Genomic DNA, 24,394 nt, shown 5'->3' with positions numbered 1-24,394 from the left:
GCAAATGATCCTTCAAAGGAGTTGATAAACGGGTCATTAAACATGTTGGACATCGCGTTTATTGGCTCCCCAGATCCTGTGGTTTCCTGCTCCCTTCAAGCTGCTAGACAATAGCTTCGTAAGACCTCTTCCCCCAGATCAGAATTTCTCATGGCCTGAGTTATTAGGAGTATGTGACAGGAGCAGCATGTTTATTCACAGGAAAGATGTTCATTAGCCATGGTCTCCCTCTCCTCCCCACCCCACATGATGAAACGTGTAAATGATAGGAAATACGGGCACGTGAATTTTAGCAAGGAAAGATTTGCTGTTCAGGATGGGTTGGGGGCAGTGGTTGGGGTGAAGATAAAGATTGTGGTAAGGGTAGAGATGAAGCAGCCAGGGTTGTGAAGCACTAAGTATTTTTTTTAAGGCAAGCAGAATAAGTTTATTTAAAAGTGAAAGGAAAGTCCTGTAAAGAAAAACAGTGAGAGGGGCCCCAAAGAAAGGAGTTCTATGGCGCCATCTTCTCCTCTCTGGGGCAGTGTTAGAGTACCAGACTCCATGTCTGCTTGCAGGCTTTGCACCGATCGCCTAATGGCTTGTGTATGTCCCCCCCCCACCTTTTCATTGGCTGAGTCCCCAGGGCATTATGGGAAGAAGAAATGTTTGAGTGACAACTAAGGATTCACAAGTAACTAAAATGCTTTGCTATAGTATGCATCCCCCATACTTCTCACGGAGGCTGGATTTGTGGTGGGGGAAGGAGTTTGTCCTTTCTTTGTGTTCATTTAAGACAGTCAAAGACAGGCTGAAAGTCACCTCTTTTTCTTTTCGGTAGAGAAAAGAACAAAGGAGAACTTAGTCTCTGTTGCCGGTGCATTCCATTCTCTCAGCTTCTGTTGTCTGTAGGACCAACTTCCTCACACACCCCTTCGGGCAACTCAACTCAGCTTCATCCTGGGCACCACTAAACTGAAAACCTGCTTCTCTCCGTCCTTTCTCTGAGCAGCTGAGTAATGTTCTGAGAGCTGCTGCCTGCTTTGCCCGGACGCCCAGATGCAGCCTTCTCTCACTTACCTTCATCTCCAGGGCTAGCTGGAAGGTCATTTTCTCAGAGAATCCCCTCATCCTATCCTTCCTCCCCCACCCTGACCCCTCCCAGGTCTGTCATCTCCCTGTAGCATGCTTTGCCTGGACAACACACATTTTTCACGGTATTGATGGCATCAATAATTAAATAACTTTTTTTCTCTAAATTAAAGCCTGCCTCCACAGCCAACATTCAATTATATGAACCAGGGTGTTGATGTCGTTCGGATTATGTTGGTGAACTGCGAATTATTTAATGCTGTGTGGACAGCCATTTGGGGGTACTCCATTTCGGTGATAGTCTTTTAAGGCTAAGACATAAATCATACTTGTATTTGCCACTTACATTTCTCTGTTTACTCCAGAAGAAAGGCTCTTCCCCTAACATCCAATAAACATAAGAAACGAAGATTGACATGAGGATTGGGAATGCCAGGGGAATGGGCTTTGGTCTCTAAGGGGCACAGCGATCTCACAAACACAGACCTCACACCTACAAACCCAGCCCTTTCCCCTCCAGAGATCAAGAACTTGTCTCCACTGCAGTTCAATATCACGCTCATTGCTGGAGAGCTCACCAACGGAGTTCATTAGTGCCACACGGCTGACAGGTTTACGATTCCATCATTATATCTGCTAATAAATGAACTGGTGATATGAATTGGATGTACTCAAAATCTCCGTTCATCTCGAATACACTGTAACATATCACAGTCGAGGTGCTGTGCTTTGTAGCATTTCAGATGTAATAAAGCCTGAAGCTCTCAGTGCAAACTGAGAATTAAGTAGGGAGCTATGTATTTAACCCAAAACAGTTGGGGGATTCAGAGCCCCTGGCACACTGCTCAAACTAGACCAAGAGAGAGCAAGTACTTCCACTCAGTGGACCCTGGGGGACCAAGTCTGTCTCCACCCTCAAGAGAATCAGCCCAAGCATTTGTGCCCACAGGTCCCTGGCCAGGCCTTCCCTAAGCAAGGTGCTTGAACCTTTTCTCCACTTCACAGTCAGTCTATATCATTTCTAATCCATCACGTGACAGAAATTTAATGTGCATATAATAGATTTTTATGGCTGTAGGTTGTATGGAAAAATGAAATATAAAATGAAACAGCCTCAGTTTAAAAACTAGTTAGCAATGGAAGTCTACCTTCCAGACACACATGGGAACAAAACTAGCAGACAGCTAGCCGAGTACTGTGGCTAAAGCCTGCAATCGTAGCTACAGAGATAGGAGGTTCATGGTTCAAGGCCAACCGAGACAGAAAAATTAATGAGTCTCTATTTCAGCCAATGGCCAAATGCACATACCTCAGAAATAGCTGATGTAAAAGGGACTGGAGGTGTGGCTCAAAAGGTAGAGTATCTGCCTAGCTAGTACAAAGGAAGCCCTGAGTTCAGTCCTTAGTACCACTAAAATATAAAGAATCTTTCCTCAAAAACCATAAAAGGTAAAGATTTTACCCATACCTGTCGAAGATGGTGGCTGACTACATGCGGAAGAGACAAGAGTGGTAGGAGGGCAGGCAGCTACATCGACAGATTTCAGATACTGGGATGAGAAAATCTGAACGCCATTTACAGGGTTGAGGGAGTGCTATGTTCTCAATAAATGACATCATAAAAGTTATACTGCAAAGAAGTTACAGCTCAAGGAATGGATATGCAAATGTTAGGGAGACACTGGTTGTGATCCTAGATCTCAAATGATGAAGGCTTTGATTAGTTTATAGAATCAATAGCAGAAAAAACTGGGCATCACACCGAGAAAGAATAAGATATGCATTTCGGTGAGCAGTTGTGGTTTTGAAAAGACAGATTATGACGGGAAATTACCTTGAACACTTAATACTTTGAGTTGCAAAGAATGGCATTTTCAGTAACACATTTGGACATTTGCTAGGGAACTCCTAAATTCTGTTTTCAGCATTTTGTAGGGAGGATTCAAATGCTACTGCTGAAATGTTGGAGTCAAGAGCCCATTGGGTATTAATCTTTCCCTTCCTTCCTTCCTTCCTTCCTTCTTTCCTTCCTTCCTTCCTTCCTTCCTTCCTTTCTTCCTTCCTTCTTTCCTTCCATTGGTTCTTTCTTTCCTTCTTTCTTTTGGTCCATCACAGGGCTTGAATCCATGGCCTGGATTTTGTCCCAGAGCTCAAGGTTAGTGCTCTATCGCGTTGAGCCATAGCACCAGTTCCAGTGTTCCAGTGGCTTATTGGGGATAAGAGTCTCATGGGCTTTTCTACCCAGGCTGGCTTTGAACCATGATTCTCAGATCTCAGCCTCCTGGGTAATTAGGATGACAGGTATGAACAACCAGTGCTCGATTTCTTTTCTGTATTTCTTTCAAGTCCTTAATATTTCCTATATTCAGGAACACCATTATAAACCCATTAGTTCTGTCAAATTAATAGAAAATAAACTCTCCTTAACTTGAATCTAAAATTTCTCTTGCAGCCTTCTAGAATAGCACTAAATAAGAAACATGAGGTCCCCCTCCATGCTGCCCTTACACAAATACACAGGAGTCATTGCATCCCCCTTTTCCAGAATCTTCTTTTTACTTCAGGTACAGCTCATTAACATAACATATGCATTAAGAAGGCTTCACAAATGTCCCCAAAATCAAAGGCTTACCGGTGGTATTTTAGGCTTAGAGTTGGGTTTATGACATTATTTAACAAAAACAGACCAACAATTTTCTTTCCCTGACAGCAAAGAATATAAAACCTACATCCTAAGTCAAAACATTTGAAAGTAAAAGAAAAATCCAGGGGCTGGGAAGGTGGCTCAGTGGTAGAGCGCTTGCCTTGCATGCCTGAGGCCCTGAGTTCAATTCCTCAGAACCACATAAGCAAAAAGAAAAAAGCCGGAAGTGATGCTGTGGCTCAAGCGGTAGAGCATTAGCCTTGAGCTGAAGAGCTGAGGGACAGCGCCCAGACCCAGAGTTCAGGCCCACAACCAGACACTCCCCCTAAAAAAAAAAAAAGAAAGAAAGAAAAATCTAGGCTGTCTAAAAGTTTGGAGTTGGGCTTCTCACTTAAATGGAAGAATAAATATGAAATAAAGAATACATTTAAGAGAATGAAGTGCAATTTTCCAGAGGATTGTGATTTTCCACTTGTCCTGATGCCACAAACTTATCAGGCTATAAAGATTTGAGGGGAAAATGATGATGATTGTCAGAGACTTTTTAATAATGAATTTACATCTAAACCTTGAGGTGTATTCATTAAAAAAGAAAAATCCATTAAGTGTCCATTATCTCTGAATGAAGACTGGATTTCATGAAACCTCCATGCCACTCAGAACTACCCGCAGACCCAAATGGCTTTTGCTGTGGTATTATGCCTCAGAAAATAAATTATTATTTATGCCCATACTAATGTATAGCTACATAATAAGTTTCTCAGAGGATTCGAAACTACTTTTTGCTTATTGTGCAGCACCTTTCATTTGTGAAAAGTCAGAAAATGATACCTTTGTTGTTCCAAGTGAAAAAATAATTGCCGGAAAGGCACTGGTTATCAAAGCAAAAGTGAATTGAATGTGCCCAGTACTCAGAGAACACTCATGAATCAACACCCCTGTGATGTGTAATCTTTCATTTAGTAGCAGCTACCTTGACAAAACAAAAAACCCTAGCAACTTGAACAAATGCGGAGCATTATATGAACCTATATACTTACACAGCCACCAAAAGAACACACTATGGAAGAAGTAGCTCATCCCCAAATCTAATTGAGTAGGTAAGATTTCAAAATAAGAAATAACTTGAGACTCTGATCACAGGATATAATGACTTGTTTGGGGAAAACAGTAGCTAAATTACAAGCTAAGAAATAAAAAGAGCTCTGTTTATTCCCTCCCTGCAGCCAACCTGAAGCTAGTTATTTATCCTACCTGTAAAACACAATAAAACTGCACAGGACAAGCCTCTCCCAGAAGAGAGGAGAGGATTCATCTCCTGGAGGTGTCTGGAGTTTCACAAATGTTGTTGTGATATACAAATTGCAGGGCCTTCATTTTGCTTTTGTAACACATTCATGGTCCGTACACACTGGAGGGTACCTCTGGCTGTCCAGAAAGTACATCAGCCCGCACTCAGCATCCTTCTTCAGTATCTTCCGGGAATTCGCTGTAAGCCAAGCTAAAAATATTGCTTGGTGATTGTACCTTAAATCATACAAGGTCTCAATTTACTCTTCTAATGCAAAAATTAACCTTGTAGGTACAAAATTATAGTATTATTTTATAATTATAGCCATGTTTATGAGATATTTCAAGAATACCTGACCTTCTAAATGTGGGTTAACTAATTATTTTGTATCCAGCAAGAACAAATTCATTAAATGAGCATCACAATAGAAATAGGACTTGCACTTCTTCGTCTTGCTGGTTTCTCATACCATTGTTCATGACATATTAATTAAATTCCATATTCAGGCATGAAATGAGAGCTTAAAAATCTCAGCCAAGTGCATGCCAATGACTATTAGTTGTTTATAGTATCAGAGTCTCAGTGCAACAGGGCTATAAATAAACTTACATATTTTTTAACCTGTATATTTTTGTTTTATCTCTTGCTAGGCTATAAGCTACTCTGGGACAGAGAAATTTAGTTTTTAAATTCATGTTTTAATCATAGCTCCTGGAAAGATACATTGCACATGGAAAACAATAAATATCTGCCGTATGATCAAACAATGTTTGAGCTGAAATGAATTATACAGATTTCTGTATCGTGGATTGTGTTGTCAAGTAACCACAATTTTGTCTGTATTTTAGGTAACTCTTAATACTTTGCTATGTTCTCACTTATATGGGTGTTAAGTAATTACAAATATAAAACCAAAGATTCTATCTAATGGAATTATTTTTACATATCTTCTTTGTTTACAGTCCTCTCCTAAGGAGATCAGCATATATATTTCTGGCAAACAGTGTTACATATCTGTATTCATACACTATATGTATGAGCAACAGTACTTGGTCTTGAACTTGGGGCCTCTCATTTTCATTTGGCTTTTTTACTCAATGCTGGTGCTCTACCACATGAGCCCAAACTCCACTTCTTGCTTTTGCTGGTTAGCCGGAGATAATAGTCTCATGGACTTTCCTGTCTGGGCTGGCTGCTAGCCATGATCCTCAGATCTTGGCCTCCTGAACCAACAGGATTACAGGTATGAGCCACCAGTGCCCAGCCATGTTACATAATCAGTCTTTTCTAATTATGTAGGATCAAAACATAGGATCCTTTCTAGTGTACAACCAAAAAGAGGAAGATATAGGAACTACCCTTTCTTATTCTGTAATTTCAAATATTTACTTTGATAAGAACCACTTTAATACTCAAATATGCATGTAACACCTAAGTAAATTAAAACTAAACCTTGAAACATATTGTATATATAAAGCTATGAAAATTCTCCCTAACCATTATCCTATCCTCCTTCAGTTTTCTTTTTCTCAACCTCAGGCTTTGTTTTCTGCATCTTTCTCCCTACTTAAAAAAAGTGTAAGAGCCATTTGCCTGCTACCTCTCTGCATGAAATTCTTAGTTATTTTTAATACGAAGTTTGAGTCTAAGAATGTATATGTGTGTGTGTGTGTGTGTGTGACAGGAATCCTTTTGGCAAAATAGGAAAATTCAGGACTTATGTATTAAGACAGAGCTATGAAAGAGTTGTTCTGAAAGACCTTTTGTCTTAGTTCCGTGTACCCCACACATGATATCAGTGCACATCATTCCAGAAAGTGAACTTGTTTAATTTGCACAAAGGGGACAATAATATTAGATGCAAGCAAGAAAGCAAATAACTAAATAACTTTGATGGGTTGGTGGGGCACAAGGGTGCATGCCTGTAATTGTAGCTATTCAGGAGACAGAGCTTGGAGCAACTATCGTTTGAGGCCAGCCTGGGAAAAATTTGGGAGAACTCATCTCAAAGGCAAAAGGACACATTGTCTACCACCTCCAAGTTGTGAAATGAGAGAGTGTGCCTCACATGGTAGAGTGTACTGGATTCAACTCTCAGTAACACATGCACACACATGTATGACACATACACATCTTAAATAGCTTAAAAAGAAACTTTGTAGAAACAAAACAGACTCAAGACATGAGTACAAAGTAATGACAAAAATAAGCCAACAAGCCCGGTAAGAGCAAACCCTAGTCCACAGCCCTCGGCTACTCGTTGTGCAGGTCCTTTGGAGCGAGGGGCACTAACAACAGAGGTGGCTGGGCAGACCTTCCACTTCATTTCCCATTCACCTGAATAAGCAATGGGACTGGCTACAGCGTCCACACCAAGAAGGAGGCCAGTATGATGACCAGAGACCAGGTTGTAACAGCTGTCCTATGACATCTTTATCCTAGTGCACTCACAGATTTCTGCCTTACATCAATAATCTTTTGGTTACTGTGACAAAACACTTTCGTTAATCAAGCTTAAAGGACGAGAGGTTTATTTGGGCTCCCACAGGAAGCTGTTTTAGTCCATGGTCACTTGTTTGGGGCCTATGGTGGCCCAGTGCACCATGGGAAGCTTGCGGTAGAAGAGGCCTGGTCATCTCACAGTGGCCAGGACACATGGGAGGGGGTGCCTACAGTCCCAGTGCTGCAGTCTTTCAGGGCCTGCCCTCCAATCCCCACCTCCTCCCACAGGGCTCTTCTTAAAGGCCCTCCCAGCCCCATAACACCATCAGACAGGGACCAACCCCTCAGGAACTGGAAGAGGGTTTCCTCTATTTTACATAAGATTCATTTTGTGTATAAGTAGACCCAAAGTAAAATCACATTGACCTCAGCAAGTAAAGCAATGAGTATTAACCCTAGGTAGTAGTTCAGAGATGTGCACAATGGCGTTTATTTCCTCTTTCCTGCCACTAGATAAAAACATCTCTTTGTGATTCAATTCACAGCAAATATCAGAGTGAATCTGCATTTCTTCCATGAGCATGGAATCTAATCAAACTCTTTTTTAAAAAAATAAACAAAAAAAATAATGCAAGCAACATATTTGTTTTCCTTCTGGAAGCTAAATTACATCTGGATGAAAAAAAAATGTGTTTTTCTCTTTCTGCTCTCAACTGCACAATTCAGTATTAACTTCATTTATTGATTCTACTTTATGACATTTCAGTCGTTGATGAAGCACCCTTCAGGGGCTGTGGGTTTGGAAAACAACAACAATATCACAAACTACAACGTGCAACCACTGCTAAATATAAAAATAAGGAAACTCAAAAGATAGCAAACATTACCAAAAGGCACAAGCAGACAAGACTGAGAGGTTATGGTAACATCCAAACACAACTGGATATTTTTTTAAAGAAATAACTTAAAGTCCTCTTCATTCCCATCATAAAACCGTACCATTTTCTCAGTCATTGTGCAGCCTCTAGCCATGCTGGGCGCGCTCCAGCAGGAGCTGATGCAGGCTCAGGACTCAGCTCCCAGCACTTAGGGAGGCTCCTCAGAGCTACCTGGGAGAGTCTGAGACAGACTGCTGCCCCGTCCCGCTCAGGACTGAATAGGTCTTGCAGGGAGAGGATTTTGTTTTCTGTCAAGGAAGGTAAGGCTGATGCTGCCCAGTCTTGGTAAATTGGGGGGTGGGGGGGCTAGGGGAACTAGAGCTAAGGAGACGATGAAGGACGGAAACAGATCAAATCTAATCTCTTCCAAAGCCAGCTCCGGGAATTCTGAGAACTCCAACCCAGGGATTGAACTGCTAATGGATGTGCAATCTACAAGTAGTGAATATTTTTCAAATAGTGACATAAATTCAGTGTAGCCACTATGGAGATCAGGAAGGATCCTTCTCAAAAAGTAAAAATAAAAATAGAATGACTATATAATCCTGATAAACCAATGTACATATGTATGTGAACAATTCAAGTAGCAAGCAATAGAGATTCTTGCACGCACATATTTATCATAGTGCCACTCACAACATCCAAGTCATGGAATCCAAGTCACCTGCCTATCAACAGATAAATTGAAAACTGAGATATGGTAGGTATACTCAATGTAGTATTATTCAGCTGCAAAAAAGAAGGAAATTATGTCATTTGTAAGGAAATTGATTAAACTGGTGAACATATGTTAAGAGAAGTAAGACAGAATTGGCAAGACAAGTATCACATATTTTCTCTCATGTAGAATCTAGTACCTCCATAAAGATATAAAAGTAGAAGTGAGATTATGAAGGAACAAGGGAATTAGGGAAGGGAAACCAGTGGGAAGTCGGGAACTACTAGTGGCTATTCTGTCACAAATGAGTCCCATTGCTTGCATACTAATAGTAAATAATTCTTTACAATTCACACTAATAAGAATGAATGGAATAAAATACATCCACCTTCTAATGCCTGGAATCTATTAATGTCAGCGAATATGCAAAACAGTAACTTTGCACTGTGATTAAGTTAAAGACTTGGAAATGCTGAGTTCCAACTCTAGTCTAGAAAGAGAGAGAGAAGGAGGGAGGGAGGGAAAGGGAGAGAAGGAGGGAGAAGAAGGGAACCAAAATGAAGGAAGGGAAGGGGAGGGGAGAGGAAGGGAGAGGGAGGGAAGGGGAGGTGAAAAGGAGAGAAGGGGAGGGGAAGGGAGGGAAAGGGAGATGGGGCAGAGAGGGAGGAAAGGAGGGAGGGAGGGAAGAAGGAAGGAAGGAAGGATAAAAAAGAAAAGAAAGACTACGAAATGAGAAGATTTTGGATTATCTAACTTGGCCTCAAATACTTACAGAATCCTTAAAACTGGACAATCTTTGTGACTGTAGTCAGAAGCTCTCATTTGATTATGTGACAAAACTAGGAAGAGGAGAGTGTGAGAGGCCATGGCCCAGCTTCCTGACTGGAGATGGTGGGAAGGGGCCAAGGAAGGGGCCAAGGCCCACCCAAGGTCCCTGCACACCAGGAGCGAGGTACGCCCTCTTTGCCCGAATCTCCAAACAGACCCAGCCTTCTGACCTTGATTTCATCTCAGGGCAAAAATCACGTTGTTCTAATATACAGAAATGTCAGAACACAGGAATGTATGCTCCCAATCACACACTGGCAACTTGTTATAGCAGCAACAGGAGCCTACACAATCCTGACAGTAGCTTTTAACGCTTTATTTATGAATGTCTCAAATTAGCTTACCATTCAATACAAGTGCCGAATATTTTCCCAAATACATTTCAATCCCTGTATATTTAGCATTGTATTTTATTTCCTCTAATTCACACTCAAGGTTTGCACTAAGACCAAAATAACGAACACCAAAATCTCCTGAGCCAGAAAATGCACTGTGGTGAGATTATCTTGAAGGAAGTATTTCACTTCTCAGGAGACCACACCAGATTCTATTAGTAACAAGAATTCTTCTGGGAACTAGTAAAAGATGTTTGAAAATTAAAAATTGGATGTATAAGTTTTGAAGGAGATAGAAACCTGAGAAGGCAAGCATAAAAATTTGTACAAAACTTTGAGTGTATGAAATACTTTAAACTATTTTTATGGCAGTATTGGGTTTAAATCAGGGTAGAAGAAAGATATTAAAAGTTCTTATTTGCCAAGAAAAATGTACCTAATACTATTTATCATTTTTGATATTTGCTCATTAATACTGAATAGCAATACATTGTAGGAGTCTGAGAAGGCTTTTAAAAAAAAGTTTAATACCTCAGAGAAATACAGATAGAGAAATTATAATCAGAATACATTATAGGCATATTGTAACTATCACAAAGAACACCTCTGTACAATTACTTTATGCTAATGAAAAGGTTAAAACCTAGTTACTAACCTCAACCCACGGACAGCACAAATGAGAATACAAGACAAAAAACTCAATATCCAATTACATTGAAAATGACCCAGCACCATGAAGTTACTTTGTGTGTTGTCAGAGAACCCAAATCTTCTGTAAGAGTTTTTCAATACATAATACTATATATATAGAGAGAGTAATTGTATATATATATATATATATAGTAATTATGTGTGCATATATATACATGCACACTCACACACACACATACACACACGTAAACACATATACATAGACACACACACACACACACACACACCCCAGGGGCTGAATTCAGGTACATGTGTTTCCTGGACAAGGGCTGTATCCCTTAACCCACTCCTCAGCTCCAGCTCTTTTTCACTGCTTTAGCTTTTAGAGAGGGTCCCCTGCCTTTGCCTGAGGCTAGCCTCAAGCAGTGGTCCTCCCCCACAGCGATCCTCCTGCTGCACCTCACACATAGCTGGGCTCAGATGCCTGTGCCCCTGGCCCTGCTCCTTGCATAGTAAATAGCATTGATCGCCACTTAGGAGGCTGAGATCAGAGGATTGTGGTTCAAAGCCAGCCCAGGCAGGAAAGTCCGTGAGACTCTTACCACCAATGACCCAGCAGAAAACTAGAGAAGCAGTGCTGTGGTTGAAAGTGGTAGAGCACTGGCCTTGAATGTTAGCCCTGGGTTCAAACTCCATGACATACAGAAAATAAAATTGAACGAATACATAAATACATACATAAACAGCATTGTCAGTCCTCCTGTAGCACATTCAACTTGGAGACTGACTCGTCCTCCATAACTGAAAGTTTATACCCTTAACTGACACTTTTCCTTTTTCTTTCCTCTCCAACCTCACCTCTGGTGACCACTATTCTGACTTTTCTGGATTCCATGTGTAAGTTAGATCATGTACCATTTGTCCTTCTTTGAAATTAATATGCTGTATCTCAAGTCTTAATAACACTCACACTTATTATACTAAGAACTGACGCCCTGACAATAAATAATGGAGCCCTCCACACTAACCCTTCCATCTCCCAGGACACCTCTTTTCAACTTTTCTCCTAGTGCCTGTCCAAAGTCAGCTGGGGAACTGTGGGGTCGTGAAACAGCTAGCAGCCCAAGGCCCCTGTATAAGGATCACCATCTGAATGTCTTCCTTCTGTCAAATAAAACAAATAGAAAGAAGCCAGGAAAGCCAACTTTAGAGTCTCTAAGGCCCCTTTAATACACATTCAGGTAAGGGTGGAAATCTCCTCATCCTCGGGGTACCTAGTAACTGAATGACAGAGCGTGACAGAGGACACCTGTCACCTAAGTAACTGACAGTGATGAGCACCCTAGTACAGGACAGAAACAATGTCTTCAAAGTCAAGCACAAGTCCAGTGCTGGTGGCTCACACCTGCTATCCCAGCTATGCCGGAGTTTGAGTTCTGATCACTGAAGCCAACCCAGGGCAGGAAAATCCATGAGACTCTTATATCTAATAAACCAAAAAAAGAACAAACAAACAAAAAAAAACCCTGGAAATAAAGCTGTGGCTCAAGTAGGAGAGTGCTAGCTTGAGCTAAAGAAAGTCAGGGACAGCCCTGAGGCCCTGAGATCAAACCAGGCACACACACAAATACACACAACACACACACAAACAACACAAGATAAAAGAGAAAAGACAAGTGTTCCCCTGCCTGCCTCTGCAGTGAGGATTTGCGATAGGATGAAAACATGTTAAATTAGCAAAACATGAGGTTCAGAACGACATCTCTTCTGTGCCAGTAGACAAAGCGTGCGGCTCTGGCTCGTGCTGACATTTTTGTCAACACACTCAGCTAATTATTCAGGATAACATTTTCATAATTGGCAAGGCCAAGCCCCCTGTGTGGACTTTCTCAGTGAATGTGGAAAATTGCTAAATACAATTTATGTGATTTATTTTTGCCAGTGACCTTATTAGTGTCTCCACTGCCGATCCGCGCTGTGGGCAGACTGCGTATGAAAACGCATTCTTTTTTTCAAGAAAGAAGTTATATAACTTTACACTTGGTAAATCTGACAACACAAATGTTATTTGTAATAAGCGTCTGGAGGAAGCTGTGTCCCCCCGGAGCTTTGATGGGAGTTGATTAGGTAAGGGGTTTTCATCTGTGTGTTCTTCTTGCTACTGGCTCCGTTCCAATAGACTGCAGAGGTGTCTAAACACTCAAAAACAAAAATTACCCGTAAAACCTGTGGCCACCATCTCTGGGTTCATGGATACAGATCGCTGCACATCTGGATGGGGTGTTTTGGCTGGGTTTATAATGCCACATTCCTTGTAAACATGATACACCTGTCTTCAGCTTAACAGACAATGTTTGAAGCTAAAGCATTTATTATCTCCTGGAGCTCAGCAGCAGCACATTTGGTTACTGATACTGAACCCAACAGTCACAAAAACACACCAGTACTTTAATCATTTTATCTTCAGATGCAATAACCCTTTATTAAAGCTAGAAGAAGACGCTGCCTGATTTTGGTAAAATGGAGAAGTTAAAGGGGAGATTGAAAATATCACCCAGTTGGCTAGCTCTGTTATCTTTTATAAAATAAGCAGAGATTTGCAAAACTTTCATATTTTTCACACTGAAAGCTACCTTGGCCATCCGTGTTGTGAAGTGTCTGTCACCAGACTTCCTGTGAGTATAAACCTTGGACAGGGCTTTGGGCGACAGACTCTCATTACAAGGAAGTGCATCTTCCCTCTTACATACTCCAGAGGGGCCGATGGCCCATTTAGGAGGCTGCATTGGACAATAAATAAACAAATAGGCATCAGCAGCATACAAGGTGAGACCAGCATGTGGTGAAAGGCAGGTTCCAGTGCTCGCAGGAGAAGGGGGAAGGGGCGGCCATGTTTGATTGAAAGCCTCATCTGCAGTACCTGGGGTCAATCACTAATGGCCACCCTTCCTCTCATTTCAAAATCATTGACTTCAAATGATCCACTTTATTACTGTAGGCCTCAAGATTTATTTCCTTCCCCTGCATTCTGTTGCTAAGCCTCAAATATAAATGCTCATTCTCAAGGAACAGACATATGTTTACCCCCCACACACACACGCTTACTGGATACACCAGCCAAACAGTTGTATGAATCAGTTCGCAAATATCATGAGGACATCTGGTAGGTGTCCAATAACTCTTGGTACAAGACCCCAAGAGTTAGGTGTTCCTAATCATAGTGCCTACTTCTAAGAAGAAAACATACTCATCAATCTTCTTTGTCAACACAGATGTCACTCATCATTCAGTATTGGAAGATTAAAAATTGATCCTAGAGGTTCTCATAATTCAGTTATTTCATTCAATATAACTTCTGTGAGGACCTCCTATATGCCAGGCTCCTGGTAGGCTCTGAATAAACAAAGAAAACCAGTCAGCCTCTCTGCACAAGAAACGTGTGCTTTGGTAGGGGAAAGACAAAAACAAACAATGGAAAGTATGCATGTGATTTTTTAGGAGCATAGAATTAAAAGGAAGGACAGAAGCCAAGAAAGGACAATGCCTATGTCGAGTTTTGAAGATGAGAAAGAAAGAGAGGGAGGGAGAGAGAGAGGAGAGTGGGAGAGGGAGGGAAAAGAGGGAAGGGAGGGAGGGAAGAAGGAAGGAAGGAAAGAAGAAAGGAAGAAAGGAAGGAAGGAAGGAAGGAAGGAAGGGAAGGAGGGAGGGAGGGAGGGAGGGAGGGAGATGGGGAGGGATGGAGAGGGGGAGGGATGGAGAGGGGAGGGCAAAAGGAAAGACATGCTGAAAATAAAAAAACAGAAATTCTCTGTGCTATGAATCCATTCCTTACCCCAAAGGTAATCTATGGTTTAGTATATAGGGCCTGAAACTAATGGTAACAGTGTCAATCTATGGAATATTTGAATAATCAAAGCCAGCAGACAGGACAATGGCTGAGTACTAATGAGAAACAAAACTTCATCCTTCAGCATGTCTGTCCATTCTAGTGTCTTCAAACCACAGTATTACTCTGAAGGTGAAGTCAACTTTGATTAAGGAAATGTTTCTTTATCTTCAAACAGTCTCAGCTGTACAGACATAGTTTGAAAATGATTAATTTTAACTTAATAATTAATCTTATGAAAGATAATTCTGCCAAGACATTTCCTCACAGTACCCTACAATGGTAAGCTTTCCTCTGAAACAACAGAAACAACGCTCTGAAGAGAAGAACTGGTGTGAGAACAGTTATTTCTGATCAATTCCATTGTTAAAATCAGTTCTCTAAAATATTCTGTCTGGTTCTATCTGTAACAGATAACCTGAATGCTTTACAAAAGTGTGTGTGTGTGTATGTGTGTGTGTGTGTGTGTGTGTGTGTGTGTGTGTGTGTGCTTGAAATAAATAAAGATAGCATCAATCCTTTCTAGAGCAACCTAAGAAAGTATAAACATAAATACACACAAACACCAAATAGAAAACAAAATCATTCTTGTATGGGGTTCTCTTCTTCCTTCCAATGGTAAAACACCTGCATCACCTTGAAAGTTATCTGGTCTAATGCTATTCAGTATCCTGAATTTTCAAAAAAGGAAGGAAAACAAAGTAAAAGTGCCTTTATTTGCATAGTATCACCTCAGCTTAAGGAAACCCCTCTCCGGCTCCTCAGGACTCTCCAGGGCCCAGGCCCTTTGATTCCGGCTGCTGAAGTTCCTGTTTGCTCTCAGATCGTTTGATCTCTCTGGAGCGCAGCAGGCAGTGCAGGGCTGTTGCCTTTCTTGGCTGGGGCTGGGTACCAGCAGCCGCGGCCTCTCACCAGTCTGGCTCTTGCTCTAGGACAATGAGCAACAAGATGTTGCTTCGCACAGTAAGACTTATGTAACCGACAAAAGAGAAAGACCAAGCTGGAGATTCAGCAAATCAGCAAGATTTTCTAAACAAGAATAAAAATCTTTTCCCTGCATCCCAAGATAAAGAGAACTTGGCTGAACTACTCAGGGTGACTCGGTCAAGAAAATGAGTGAGTATACAGAAAGTCATTTGGGGTCAAGGTTGTTCATATTAGCCAGACTTCACTTGATTCCCTGAAGATGATGCCTTTATTCAGGTGGCAAAGAGAGGTTGAAAATAGAAAATACTGTTTGTCAGGGTAGTTACTTATTCAAAATTGTAGTCATGTTAACATAAAGAATCTAAACTTAGAAAAAATGTCTACCCCACAGTGTGAAGACACCAAAAATCACACAGCCTACTTTTGCTAGATCCTCATACAACTCATGGAAATTCTTGCTTCTTGCTTAGAGAGGGTTTTTTTAGCTCCATGAAAAAATGGTTAGAACGGCAAACATGTCTTAACATTAAAGCCCTGGAATAATTTTTCTTTGGATTTGGGAACTTGTGTCTTTAAGGTATCCACTGTGATCAGCCATTGGAGCTATAGAAAAAGACTTCCTGAGGGGTTATACAACCATCCAGCCGGGGTTGGACCTGTATTTCTCAGTGAGTCCTGGTAGCTTGTTTGTGCCTAGGAAGAGCAGCCGTGTCACAAACAAAACTTTCAAGACTGTCACATGCACAATTGAATTCTCACTAAGATGCTTAAGCCCAGGTAGATAGGATACAATTTTCACACTTCTAGATATGAAAAGAGCATTGATCAACCTATGGCTCCAAGTAATAATTTTGTAGACAAGGAAACGGAAGTGCAGACTCAGGATGGCATGGTGGAGGCTGAGCCCTGGGAAGTCTGCCAGTCGCTGTGTGTGCAGATCCATCCTGTGTCCCAGCCTCCTCCGTGGCTCCTGGTTGCTTTAGGAAAGAATTCGCAGCACACAGAGTCGATGGTGACTACAGGTGTCTGAAGAGCCCTAGCGCTGTAAATGCCTTGCCCTCGGATAGAAATCGAACTCGGCCACCTGGACTATTTGTGTTTGAAAAGTGTCGGTGTTGACTGTACAAACCTTGGAGGCAGTGCACATCTGTGCTCTGCAGTCTTGCCGGCTTTCATCACACTACACCTGCTCTTTGAGAGAGATGGCGTCCTGCTGAACTCAGCACGGAGACCACAGGGCAGGACACCAATTAGAGGAGGCATTTGAACCAACCTGATAGAACCACTGTGCAGGGAAGTTTGCTGGAGCCCAAGCAGGAGTGGGAGCATGTCCTTTGGCAGTAAATAACTAAATTGAAAGTTAAAACACGTTATCTCTCGTAGATGGAGGGTTGATTTATGCTCAAGAGGATCTGTAGTCTTCAAAATATCTGATCATTGAGGTACCAGTCCCACGTGATCTTGACAAAGCTATTGGGAATTACAGTTTCCTTGTGCTGCCTTTTACCACCGAACTTCTGTCTTTGACCTTCAACTGAACAGTCATGGAAGCAGAGGTCATGACTGAGTTAGTGTAGAATCAGGAAGAAGTCGTCAGCATTCCAATCCATACATCCACAAAAATGAGCATCCGTTATAATCATTCCCTTCTTTTTACAGCTAATGCCATAGTTTTGCAGTGCATAAGTTTTCATTTGTGTGTAATTTTTAACTATTATATTTTCTAGATGTTTACCCCATGAATTAAGCTTAGAGCTAAAATTAAAAAGTGATTGGCCATATGTTGACTATATATAATATATATATATACATACATGTGTATGTTTTTTGTAGTTTAAGTTTTGCTTTTGATCTTTATTTATAGACCTAATTCCTTCTTGGTCTATGTCCATCCGACAGATCTGCTGGAAAAGATCACCGCCCAAATCTCTGATGATAATAACCTCAGAAATTTTAAACAGCTCCAAGAGATTTGGCCTCAGACCCAAACATGAACATGATCGCTCAATTTTAATGAGGTCAAACAAGCTGCTGGGCATCTGGCCCGTGCCCAAGGTCTTGGCCTGCGTGGGGCCGGCCACCTCCTTCTCACAGAACATGTAACAGGTAGTGACAGGTGATAATGTAATGCGTGAGGCGTCTGCCCTGGGCCAGGGCATCTTTCACCCCACCGGCTCCCCAGAGGCAGTGCTGTGTGCTTTCTGGCCATCACTGAACGGAATTACCAGGATCTGAGCATCTGAAGACTTTTGCAGGGAAAAAAAAATTTTTTAAGAATTCAAGGAAGTCCCTAACATGTGTCACAGTGAGCTGCTCATCAATTTTAAGAAATGAGAAAGAAAATGAGCCTCTGGAAGGGCTGCCGCTCGAGGTGGAGCCTGCAGGCTGGAACTATTACTGTGATGTTCCCCTGCGCGTCTACATTGCATGACGCTTAACGAGGCCAGACATCTCACTCTGCTCAAGCGTTCATCATTTCTTTATGGTAAAATCCTTCACGCTCCTTGCTTCAGACTTTTTGAACTGTTCGGTGCATTTCCGATATAGTCACCCCACTGTGCACCCCAGTACCCCGTGACTGGACACCATGCTTCTGAGACCCTGAAGAATAGGATGGCAAAGCTCTGGATATCGTGAACCTACAGACAGGAGGCCACGTCGCTCTACACCAGGGGAGCAGCACCTGCAAGACCGTCCTAAAAGACAGGCAGTGTTCGTTAGCTACCCTGTCCAGTAGGGTGGCAATTAGTCTCAAGTGGCCATGGACTACAGGGAATGGGGCCCCTGGTGGGAGAAATGAGCTCTTTCATTCTCTGTAGCTTTAAGTGTGGGTTGTCCCATGTAGCTACCTCCCTGGACAGAACAGTTGGAGGAAGCGGGTGTGAAATCTGTGGGCTGGTAATCAGCCAGATCCAGGAAAAAGTGTGCGTCAATATGTGTTATAAAGAAGGAACTATTCTTCTGTGATACATGTATATGCTTGTTCCACCACCATCAGTATTTCAGTTCTTGAACCTCAGCTTCTGAGGATTTCTGAAAACAAGAATATTAAAAGCCAGAGTAGAAAATCTTGCCAATGAAGTTGGCACATTCAGAGTGACAGGAAATATTGGTGAAGTGGCCTCTGCCTCTGGGTATAATGATTCTTGGGTGCTAGATGTGTAACCGTGTTTATGGAGAGAGGAGACATCAGACCAGAAATAACAACCTGATTGAATAAGAGTCCTTTGGTTAATGGATGGGTTCTTTCAAGAATCTGATGTTTTACCTCCTGGACAGAAAGCCTAAGGAGAAAGGGACGCAGGTGATATGGGGGAAATATGGACCAGATGCACATGGCTTCCTTCCACCTTCAACATGAAGCAAAGGGTGAACACAGAGAGACAGACACAGGACACTGTCAAACGTGCCGTCTGATTTAGCATATTGGTGCCACCTTTATGCTATTTCTAGAATTGTCTGCTTTATTTCAGCCCAATATGTTTAACTAAGTATCTTACATAAAAGTCTTGCTGTATCTTTTCCAGGCATTCAATGCCCACACAGTCTAGTGTGCATGCATAATTATTTCCTTAAAAGTCTATGACCCGAGTTGAGGTAGTAGTGGTGTTTAGTTGTCAATGATACCAGTGTGGTGAGCTGAGGTACCAGCCATGCCGGTGTTAACCTAAGGGCCTGATCCAAAATGTAGACAAATGAGGTACGTACACATGATTGCATTGATTATGCAAGACCTTTAGTGGTAGGAACTCTTTAGGGCAAGCAAAGGTCTGAGAAGCATTTTGCAACTATATGAAATCATATTCATTTCAACTTTCAATAACTAGATGGGAGAGATAGGGGAGAACTCTGAAAGGGGTGACTGGTCAATATGCATTGCATTCATAAATTGATGGGTTGAATTGAATCCCTTTGTGCAACTACTTAAAGACAATGTAACAGAATAAAAATACAGATAATAAAAATTAAGAACAATGGCGAAGAAGTAAGGACAAGAGAAATTGACATCAGGGGAACAGATATAGAGGAAGCAGTTTGGTATGTGGTCATCAGCAGTAGACAATAAGTTTAGAAGGAGAGTGAACAGAGACTGAAATGCTGCCATAGTTGCATTTGCGTTAAGAGCAGTCTTGACAAGCAATAATAATGTGAGCACATATTTCTTTTCAGAGTTACTTATTTTTCTATACTTCTCTCACCCACCATTTGTCCCTGAAATGTTACCTAGGATACACTGACACTATAATACAAAGTAAACATATGGCAAATGTAAACATATCGTGGAATGTAAACATAAGATACAATGTGATCATTCAGGTTATTTTCTTCGCTACCCCATTGCTACCTCCACCCAGACCACAAGCAAAGCGGAAGACGCAAAATGAGCTTCCCAAGATGGTCAGAAAGAGCGGTTCAGGCAGAACAAAGAGAAGGTAGATCTGAGAGATCACAGGTGATGAAAGAATTCACAATCGAAGACAAAGAAAGAGAAAGGAGGGTCAAACCCTCAGGAGCCCCGCCGCTCAACTGCAGTCCTTCCTCTGGCTGAAAACGCACAGAAGTGAAAGCTGAGGCTGAAGCAGGTGACTCTCTCCTGGTGCTTTCTGTAAGAGACTGTCGGACTCCTTCTCCAGTGTGACAAAGACCACACGGAGTTCTGGACTGACAACGCTCCTCACCAGTCTCCAACCAACAAGATTGCCATGACTAGATCTGACCAAAACTGATGAAGGCGTATGTATGCATTTGAGGTATATGTATGTCATGTAATACAGATGTATGTGTGTGTGTGCTAGGATGTGTATATGTGTGTATATGATTGGCAAAGACATGGAATGACTCTTAGTGAAGTTAGATCTCCTGCAAATCCTTCCTGCCATCCACAGTCCGTGTGACCTTACGCAAGTGAATCACCATGCCCAGGATCCTGTGCCCCATCTACAATGAAGAACACAGTAACAGTGATCCAGTACTGACTGTGAGAGGAGAACATCATCAGGGAATCTTTACATAGTGGCTGGTTTGTTCCAGGTTCAGTGGATCTAGCTATTATTAGTAGTAGTAGTTCCTGTGTTGGAACTGTATTTTCCATAACAAACAAAATCACTGCGATGTAACTTAACTGATAGATGTGGTGGTTTTAGTGGTTGCTAAATCTCATTAAATAGGATCTTAATAGCCAACTGGTACTTAATGAGCATATTAAGGGTCTTACTGCCTTCAAATGAAATCCTTATTTCAACCATTTAATTTCTGCCTAGAACTTATACTGCCATCCTTTTAAAAGAAGCATATAAAACTTCTCTTAAAAAGAATAATTATGTCCACTGCCTCAATTTCTTCCCTGTTTTTATCGACTATCTAAATTCTTAGAAGCATCAGGGTAAAAGACACTCCATGCTATTTAATCCTTCTGGGTCATATGTCACTGTGAAATTATTTCCTACCTAGCCACAAAACCAACATGCCAGGACACTTCCTCTTCTGCATTTCAACTGCTTGACTGGCAGAATCCTGGCAGCAGATCTAGATTCCCTTTAGCAACACAACTTCTATCTTTATACGCTTCCTTTTATTTCCCTTTTTGTCTCTGCCCCTCGTAAGTGACTTCAATCTCACCATTTCTGTTCCCAGCTATTTGCAGTATCCATCTTACATCAGTGTGCTTGTCAACTTTCTCCCATCCTATACTTCCTGGCTTAGATGGATTAACCAACCCCATCGCAGGTGCTAATCATGTCTTTATCTCCAGGCCGGGGTTACCCAGTCATCAGGAACTGGCTATAATTCGTGTCATGTCAAAAATGGTAAGGGATCATCAGCTTCTAGAAGAACACACATTTGCTAATCACACAGCAAACAGAAAGCTGACCCCTGTCCAGGCCTTTAAAGGAAGTGCAGAAATGCCACCAAAGCCCCTAGAAAAGGCTCGTCAGGTTGTCAGCTGTGAGTACCTGGCGGGAGACTAGATTATCACTGGAGAAGCTTGGAAGTATTGTCCGAAACACTGTCCCTGCTGCCTTCTTACCTCCTCTCCCCCTCTGTCCCCACTCTTGGAGGGCCAGAGAACGGATGGCCAGTTGGGAAAGAAGGAGGGTGATAAATTGGGAAAGGAGGAGGTGATGAGATTTCTTTCAGACAGACCTAGACTGTCAGACAGGGGGGAACCTCAGCCCCAAACACAAAATCAAAGTGCTCACTAGCGCCTGCAGCTGACAGTTAAGTTACACAATGGAGGTGCTCGTCTGAGCCTGAAGCCTCAGAAACCATGCTGCCTGGGAAGGTCCAGGAAAGCTATGGAGCCTACCTAACTTTTCATACAGACACAGGAGAGATTAAGCCTACATTTCATTTAAAGAAGACAGGACTTAAACTGCTTTATGGTTATATCAGACAAATCAGCTCTGTTCAGAGACTCTGTGACACTTCTTGGAAGAGGCCTTGGTCGAATGAGGGGGCCAAGTAGAATGAAGATGCCATGCCTAAAACAACTGCACTGGCCAACGCATTGACTCCGGGGAACCCGAGAAATCAGAAGAGCATCACTTATGACAACTTCAGGCTGTCCCTGCTCAGGAAGGATGGAAACAGCACCAACCCTTGGGGAAACCAAGCTGCCAAGAACCGATTGCCCAAAATGCTTTTATCCAGAGGGTGTCCTGGGGCTCCTGGTGAAGACTTATCACTGATCTCCTTTAAAGAATGACATGCATATGAGAACGGAGACCTGCTTCCTTTGCCTGTTCATCGACAACACAACCTACAATAGCACAAACTATGCAGGAAGAGATTCTGTAACAGAAGGATGAAGGATGCATCGGCACCATTTTGCACTCGTGAAGCTGCAGGTATACGCGGAGGCACACATAGAAGCAGGACACCAGCCAAAGAACTCCATTGCATAGGTTATTTTACAGAATTACAACTTGGCTTTCCTTTGGCAAAACCAGGAAGATGGGGGAGGTGACAGTTTCCTAGAACTGTTCACTATTGCCTTGAAAAGCTTCTGGCATTTGCTTCTAGTGACTGAATGCAAATCAAAGGGAAGACTCAATGCCATTCAAGAAAAAGACTGATGCCCAGAAAGCTTGGGAGTAATATTAGAAATCTAAATAAACCAGAACCCCCACCCTCTGAAGAGGCCCAGCGCTGCCTTCTCCCCTCCCGATGTAGAGGGAACTCTATTGTACCACGTCAGTGCCGTCCAAACAGATCATCTCCTTTTCTAAAGTTGCCTAGAGAAAGTACTCTTTTTAAAAGAAACATTATTATCTTTAAGTAGCAGGCCTGTAGACATCAAACCCCCCACACAGCACAGTGTAGAAATGTCTTAGGGGTCAGGGGTCTGTGTGACAGTTACCCACTTTCTCCATATGCCACAGTTTTGTATCTTAAAAAAAATCTCAAACAGAACTGGAGGTGTGGTTCAACTAGTAGAGTGCCAACACTCTACCTCTTGAAAAGCTGAGGAAAAAGATGAGGGTGCAAGTTCAAGAACCAGTACCAGAACAAAAACAAAAGAGAAACAAGCTGCCAGTCACTGGTGGCTTACACCTGTCATCCTAGCAACTCAGGAGGCTGAGATCTGAGGATCATGGTTCAAAGCCAGCCTGGGCAGGAGAGTTCATGAGACTGTTATATCCAATGAACCATCAGAAAACCCGAGGTGGTAGAGCACTACCCTCGAGCACAAGACCTCAGGGACAGTGCTATGACCCCCACAAAGCAGTGAATGTGAAGTTGTATGAAGAAAAAGTAATCTAAAATAATAAAACTAGTAAGGACAGCAAAATAAACTGAAGAAAATAACAGAAAGAAGGTGAAAGGGAAGAAAGTGACAGGGAGAGAGAAAGAAAATGTCACAGACAATGATCACATCTCTGAATGCAGTTTACTCTAATATGTAAAGAGAACTACAAAAAAATACATTAAAGAACAAAGAGTCCCTGTGAAATAGAATCACAAAGCCGGTAGCAGAAGCCAAGCCTACTCTTTGAGGCAAATCACACCTTGGGGGTAAGTTCCTGAGCTTCTCTTTATGATGAACAAAGGCATCCTGCTAAATCCTTTCATCCTTCACTTCTCCAAGGAAGTTGTTTAAAGTTTACTATCAAATAACTTTTAATGTTCAAGTGAATTCTCCAAATACTTGCGCTTTTCTCTAAAGATAAACACAAGCAGTGACATTGCAATTCCTCCATTCCAATTGTACATCAAAATAAAAGTAAAACATTTTCTCCTCCATCTCTGTGTTTAGAACTTTTGCCTTGGCCATTTGGGGCAGGAATAAATTTTTCATCTGCAATTCGATAATTCTTGACTTCTTTAGCAGCAATTTGCATTCGTGGAATCCCAGCAGAAAAACAAAATTGCTTCTTAAAATTGTTTTCTTAACTTTATCTTCCAGACAATAAAACAATAGGGACACACTGCAGAATATATTAAAAGGCATTAGTTTTAAGATGCAGAAAAAAATCCCCACATTTCAGACCAATAACAATGGCTAAAACATTAGCATGCCATTATACAATCTTTTCAGACTGATTTTTAGGAGACTGCTTGTTCGTGTATTTTTTTCTTATTTGCTTGTTTTTCTCTTGTTGTTATTTGTTGTTACCATTTTGAAACAAAGTTTCCTATGTAACCTAGGCAGGCCTAAAAATTATGACCCTCCTGCCTCAGCCTCCTGAGTACTGGGATTATAGGTATGTGTCACCCATACC

The sequence above is a fragment of the Dipodomys ordii genome, unplaced genomic scaffold, assembly GCF_000151885.1.
Source record: "Dipodomys ordii isolate 6190 unplaced genomic scaffold, Dord_2.0 Scaffold119, whole genome shotgun sequence".
Taxonomy (NCBI): domain Eukaryota; kingdom Metazoa; phylum Chordata; class Mammalia; order Rodentia; family Heteromyidae; genus Dipodomys; species Dipodomys ordii.
The sequence above is the reverse complement of the archived record's forward strand: the minus strand, read 5'-3'. Positions refer to the sequence as shown.